The following is a 7,500-nucleotide window of genomic DNA, read 5'->3' as shown; positions in this document are numbered from 1 at the left end:
ATTATAATATTACATAAAAGGAAAAAAAATCAAAAGAAATTATATATATTTGTTGAAAGAATTTGTACGGTCACGAGTATATATCTTCCTCTGACAATATTTTATTGTTTACTTAATTCTTTGCCTGAGTGAGAAAATATTATTAGACGATCCCAAAATATTTATAGAATCACTTTGTGAAAAGTTTTCGAAATGAAAATAAATAAAAATTCTCTTAGAAAGAAACAGTTGCGATGCTCAGCCAAGAAACCTCACGTGTTTCATCTTAGCATCTATGATTTATAGATCATTCCCTAAAGTTTTAGACAAATGTATAGCATATAATATACTCAACTAAACATTTTTACAAAATGAATTCATATTTATTGTTCCTACTGTCTCACTTGTATCCATTTGGTGAGGGAACTTGAAAAATACACGATTGGATCAGGGGAGGACAGACACACCAGCTTGAAATTTAGCTTCATTTTAGACGACCTGAAAGTAGATACTAAAACATAAATGATACCAAGAACACCTTTGACCTGGTAACGACAATCTCGAAGGATACCAGGCTGGAACTTGATTCAGATAAATGCTTCTCGTTGCAAAACGAGTCAGACAATCAACATTTTTTTCAAATGTATCGGGCGATGAAGGCTGCGAGTATATATATATATATGAATGAAAATATATCATAGGATTGCACCCTAATAGGGAAGGTATAATGAGAGAACCTTAGAGTTTCCTACAATCAGTAGAACAGTAGCTTATCAAATGTTTACTGCAGTCACATCAACATTTGGGCAACTTCATTATATGCTGTATGAGATCTGGGTTATGATGTCAAAACCCCTCAAAATATTAACTCCTACCAGAAATGCCAATATCACTCGTAATATTGGCCACCCCTACCCAAACGAAAGCAATGAAGCCGCGTTTTAATACCGATTTAAAAAGAATTTGTATAATCATATTTCTGAAAGAACATCTAAAGACCACTATGCATAGAATTCAATTGTTGAATATAGTCTATATACATGAATTGAATAGCATCCTTCGAGTTCTAAAAACACTCTTCAAAGTATTCTCTAACCGATGAACAAGGATGCATATCAATGAATGTTGCATAATTCTACAAGAAGAGAGCATCATACTGCCTATTTATCAAATGAAGGCTATTCATATTTATTGTCAGAAAAATTCTTCAGAATGAACATCAGTACATCTATATTACTATGTAGTCTATCGTAACCGAGAACCTTTATATTTGTACTCACACTCAAAAGTAAGCTTTTGCCATCCCACGCAGGAAATTAAATTCAGAATATTTGTTATAGTATAACAATTAGAATGCAAGTACATTATCTAAATGTGACAAACGATGTAGATAGTGTATAATGAATACAGGAGTAGTGACCATATCATAATCAGCAGTACAAAAAATGTCACCGTGATATTTTCTTTCTATAAAACATGATGCAATGGCAAAAACGATGCATTTGCAATCTGTACAAAGGATCACCCGAAGATAACAATATAGGTTATAGTAATATACAAGACATACTTACCCATAATAGGAAACAGTACTGATGCATAGTTCCTGTCATAACCACTGAAAAATGTTGGTGCGGCAGAACAGACATAATGATCTACAGAAGAAAAGAAAGTATACCCATTGCAGGAATTTTGCTATTGAACAGATGTTAACATAATCATATGAAAGATATAAAGAAATAAATATCTACGCATAAGTAATTATGAATCGTTATATACTGTAATTTTAGAGCCATTCCTGAAATTATTTGTAATTATTGGAAGTTTGTGTGTTGTGTAACTGACTACATCATCGGCAATCTTGAGAAGCTGGGCTTCACAAAATCAGAAAGGACAAATCTAATTAATAAATTATGATTAGAAGCCATTAAAGGAGTAGTGAGAATATATAAAACATACCCGGTTAATCACCTGTAAAGGGTACATAAACACACGTATTCACACACAAACAGTTATATATGCGCACATACATAAGTTAAAGCATACAGATGCGAGTAAGCAAGTAAATGCATGCATACATTCGTTCCAACATAGGCGTGTATACATACATATTTTATAGATAGATAGACAGATATATACATGCATTTTTCTATCTGTCTATATATATACATATATATTTCTACCAGTATTCATACTCTTATTTCTTTATTGCCCACAAGGGCCAAACATAGAGGGGACAAACGAGGACAGACAAAGGGATTAAGTCGATTACATCGACCCCAGTGCGCAACTGGTATTTAATTTATTAACCCCGATAGGATAAAAGGCAAAGTCGACCTCGGCGGAATTTGAGTTCAGAACGTAAAGACAGACGAAATACCTATTTCTTTACTACCCACGTGGGGCTAAACACAGAAGGGACAGACAAACTGATTAAGTCGATTATATCGACCCCAGTTCGTAACTGGTACTTATTTAATCGACCCCGGAAGGGTGAAAGGCAAAGTCGACCTCGGCGGAATTTGAACTCAGAACGTAGCGGCATTTCGCCCGGCGTGCTAACGTTTCTGCCAGCTCGCCGCCTTGTTCACATATACTTGCATACATATATCTACCTACAAATATACACAGATTTTTTACCCAAGTTTTAAATCGGCAATTCTTACATGATTACAAATTCGCTATCCATCGATGACTTTCACACAGATTCACCGTGTAACTAATATACTTGACCGAGGGTTTCATCTTGTACGTATAATATTCTCCTTGAAAATAAAACATCTTCATACATACAATTCCGTAGGGCCAGAATTCGCAGTTGTCCAGAAGGACGCGGCTTGTATGGTAATCCCTTTCATTACCCTACATATATGTGTCAGTGTGTGTGTGTGTGTGAGTGTGTGTGAGAATGTGTGTGCGTGCATGCGTGTGTGTGCCAGTGTCTACGTTTGTGTGTGTGTGTGTTTGTAAGTGAAAATTATGAAAAAGCAATGTAAGAATAAGAAACAAATGAAACCAAAAACGTAGTTTCAAATAAGCCACCTTTACACACACATGCACACACACACAAACACACACAAACACACACACACACACACTCACACACACACAAACACACACAAACACACACACACTCACACACACACACACGCATACATATGAAGGGGTGCAGAAAACGTTCCTGGCTTTGCGTAAAAGAAAATACAGGATCAGTTAATTATGATTTTATTCAACGTATTCCACTCTGGGATTCACACACGTTTTACAGCAGTCTTTCAATTTTCTAAGCCTTGTAAGCAAACAGGGAAGTTTGGGCCTCCAACCAAGTTTTTACCGATACCTGATACCTGTAAAGCCGGGAACATTTGAGAACCCCTCGTATATATTAATACATACATAAATTCATACATTTATGTAAATGTACAAACATGCATACATATATACATACATATATACAAACATACGAAAGCAACGCATGCTTATATAAGGTCTTATGTTTTACGAATCCAATCAGTGTGACCAAGATATTTCCCGGAAGGCTGTATGTGATTCTACAATCTTATTGTAAGTGAGATAAGGATGATAGGGCCTTGTTTCTTAGTTAATGTCCTCTTGTTTGTTTACTGGAAACAATTTAAGATGAAACGGAGAGAAAGAGCATGAAAGGAGAAATGAAAAGATGGAAAACAAATAAAAGCAAAACAGTAGTTTCAGATAAGCCTTTCTTATATTAATATGCGATGTCCATTTTCTGTTTCATTCGTACTCACGGATATTTACAGACGTACTCATTGATAACCACATATAAACATCTATACAAAGTTGAACAAGCGCATACAAATGGACACAAATACATGCATACATACAACACATTAATGCTCACACATTTAAAGAAACATACATGCATAAACATAGCTATGTACTTGTGCATCTATTAAAATAAGATTCCCATTTCTGCACTTTTGATTGTGAATCATTATAATTTGTCCGTAACCCTTCCTCCTCACTTCTCTTCCCTTCACTTTACGTCAGTCTCCTTCCATTCCCCTTCCTTTTTACTCCTACTCACCATCACCGACACCTACCCCTACACATACATCTCATCATGCCTGAATTTCATTCTTTCATCCAGCATCTTCTCTCTCTTCTCTCCCGTTTTCTTTCCAACTTTCCTCCTCAATGCCTGCAACGCTCTATACAGCTCTCTCCCTTGCTATTAAAAAAAAAAACTAGCAACTCTAGCTATCTCTCTTTGAGCTATACAGTCGCTATATAGACGACTGTATAGGTGCTACCACCCTCTCCCGCGAACAGCTCTCCAATTTCATCTCTTTCATTTCTCACTTCCAATCTTCTCTCGAATTCACTTCTACCATTTCTGATACTTCCGTAAACTTTCTCTCTCTCTCTCTCTCTCTCTCTCTCTCTCTCTCTCTCTCTCTCTCTTCATCGATCCCCTCACCCACTCTCTCACCACCTCTGCCTTCTTTAAATCCACGGACTCCCACCTCTTCCTCAACTTTTCCTCCTCCCATTCCTCCCACGCTAAACGGGCCATCCCCTACTCCCAGTTCCTCTGCTTCTGATGCCTGTGCAGCCGGGACCAGAATTTTGATACCCAATCCCAATACCTGGTTCTCTTGTTCATGCGTTGCAGATATCCTTCTAACCTTGTCCAAACTGCCCTTGCCTGCGCTCGTCAAATCGATCGCACTATCGCCCTCTCTCCTTCCCTACAGCGACCCCCTCCCCTTTCCCTCCTTTGCCACCCATCCATAAAACCCCTACGTTGGAAGGCATTCCGTCACTTCCAGCTAGACACCACCACCCACCCTATTTTCCCCAACCCACCCTTACCCTCCTTCAAACGCACCCCTACACCTACGTGACCTACTGATTCATAGAGAGAGAGAGTGACTGAGAGAGAGACACACGCACACACACTCACATACACATACCCACTCCGTCTACGCACACATGCGAACATATACACACGCACACACACACACACGACCATACCCACCCATTCTCACACCCTCTTCAGACTGCCTCTGCCTCTGATTCCCTATTGACCCTTCCAAACAAACATGCACACTGTCACATCCCCCCATTCACGCACCTGTCAATATAGCTGCTGACTACTCGGAGCGACTTTAACACACGCACACTCATGTTGCCACACACACACACATACACACAAACTACGCACACAGACCTCACACACACACACAGTTACCACCATACACACATACCATCGCAAGCAGACACACACATACGCTACCACACACACACACACACACACACACACACACACACTACACACACACACACACACACACATATATATATATATATATATATAATATATATATATATATATATATACATACATCTCTCTCCCTCTCTCTCTCTCTTTCTCTCTTTATATATATATATATGTGTGTGTGTGTGTGTGTATGTATATATTATATATATATATATTTAGGTATATTGAGGCATTGAATGTGTGTCTGCAAAATTGATGACCTACCTGATTTGAGAGAAGCAAATTCGATGATAATATTTTCGTTCGATGACGCCAAACCTCTGATTACCTTAAACATTCTGACAAATGTTATGTTGACATCTCTCCACGATGGCTCAATAAATATAGTGCTAAATATCTACATGTTCAGCATTAATGTAATATAAGGATTTATCACAATGCAACAAAAATGACTCTTCAAGCATAAAATCTACTGGGGTACACAATGAACACGGTTCAGCGCTTTATAACTTAATTTTATTTCAATATGTATGCCTCGAAATGTTTTTCTTATTTAGCTAAGTGTATATTATATTATTTTTTATACCGTTGAGTCTTCATACTGTAGCACTATATGTACTGAAGTATATTAATAATAAAATGTTATTGTGAATCTACTAAGTTGACTGTTTCGAATACTTTCTATCTCGAAAATGTTATCCTATATCACTCTGAAATTAGCTAAATGTACAAAAGACGACAATGATACTCTTATCACATCTCTCTCAAATCTCTGATTTTTCAACAAAATCCTAGTATATATTTTCAATGAGCTTTTACTCAAGCTGTTCATTCGACCTCGTCAGAAAGATGCTAACTCGTTGATATTGATGTCCTATACAAACAAACTTAATCGAAGATCATGGATGTAGCCCAGTATAAAGATAACATATTAATCTTACCACATTATGCCGATGACGTACGTTACAAAAATGTAGTAAATATTTAACCAAACATGTAATAATTTCAGCCCCTAAATAATTGTTACCCGTAACTTAAGTATGGTATTTTTAGATTATATTCTGCTCGTGGTTACCTACATATGTGATCCACATGGTGGTCCTAACGAAGATTACATTTACACATTAATAAAATCTACTGCGATACACAATGAACACACATACTCATAGTTTTCTAATGTCCAAATAGTTTCTAACCAATATTAAAATAAAGAAATCTTCACAAAGCAACTAATTGAAATAAGTGACTTGTAACCAACGTTTATCAAGATAGGGTTTAATATATCGCTAACCATCTGCTACACACAGAAAAGAAAATATGTTGATATATATAGTCACACCAAGCCTTATTGTAAAGAACTTTATTCGTTTATGTATATCTATATATAATGCAATCAGAAAGTGATACACTTCAAATCTTCACATGCAAAATGAAACGGCTCTGAACCAGGCATGAAAGACTGAAACAGTATCTACAAGACAGAGGTCTCATCGACGAATTCAAATCTAGCTACTGACCACAAACATGCCGATATGGTACAGAGTAGAGTTGAACATATTTCATCCATAGTTATTCTTTCCGTGGCAAAGACAATTAGAATATACCAATAATTTCCAGTTATGTTTGGACTTTGAAAGAACGCAACACAATATTTGACATAAAAACTGAAGTTTCTTGAAGGATGTAGACCATGCAGAACTGAAATAATTTTCGAATTATTTCTTTCAGTTTTGTTGACGCTTTATGGCTGAAAGATGGTCTGAGTTTGTAGCTGCTGAACTTCCTTGAATGGCCGGTCCGGTATCATCGTTAGGAGTTTATCCAAATAGGTTTTTTAATGATCAGTAGGGTCTATTAAATATTTCTGATTTATTTAGGGAGGCATTTGAACAATGAAGGCCTTCTAAACATCAGACTGGTAAAATAATGTATTTTTGCTAGTAATTTCGAAGATAATATATTTGGAGGCTGTCAGTGTCTAAAACTTCGTGCATTAAAATTCTCTCTAAAGCCGAAATTTGGATATGCTTCTCCAAGATTTACCAGACGTATAGAGAACTCTTCGACGTTCAAGCGAGTAGAGAGGCAGAACTTTCATGTGTTCCCAGTAATTAAGGTTTTTAACCAATGTTATTTTACTGGTGAATTTTCTTCGTAATATTTCAATTCCTACTATGAAACCAGATGATTTTGAAGACCAAACTTGTGAACAGTAATCTAATTACTCAAAATTATGATTTTTCACAGTATCTCTCTTT

At 36.6% G+C, this 7,500-nt stretch overlaps 1 protein-coding gene across 3 annotated transcripts in view; it reads right to left on the bottom strand.

Annotated features, from left to right (window-relative positions):
* Positions 1-7,500, bottom strand: part of LOC115209514 (acetylcholine receptor subunit alpha-type acr-16-like) — a 619,054-nt gene that overhangs the window by 498,830 nt on the left and 112,724 nt on the right. For all 3 annotated transcript variants that reach the window (XM_036501210.1, XM_036501209.1, XM_029777942.2), the window contains exon 2: positions 1,551-1,631. The gene's annotated coding sequence lies outside the window, so the exon portion shown is untranslated. The remainder of the gene's footprint in view (positions 1-1,550; positions 1,632-7,500) is intronic.

This window comes from Octopus sinensis, linkage group LG3, assembly GCF_006345805.1.
Source record: "Octopus sinensis linkage group LG3, ASM634580v1, whole genome shotgun sequence".
Taxonomy (NCBI): domain Eukaryota; kingdom Metazoa; phylum Mollusca; class Cephalopoda; order Octopoda; family Octopodidae; genus Octopus; species Octopus sinensis.
The sequence above is the reverse complement of the archived record's forward strand: the minus strand, read 5'-3'. Positions and strand labels throughout refer to the sequence as shown.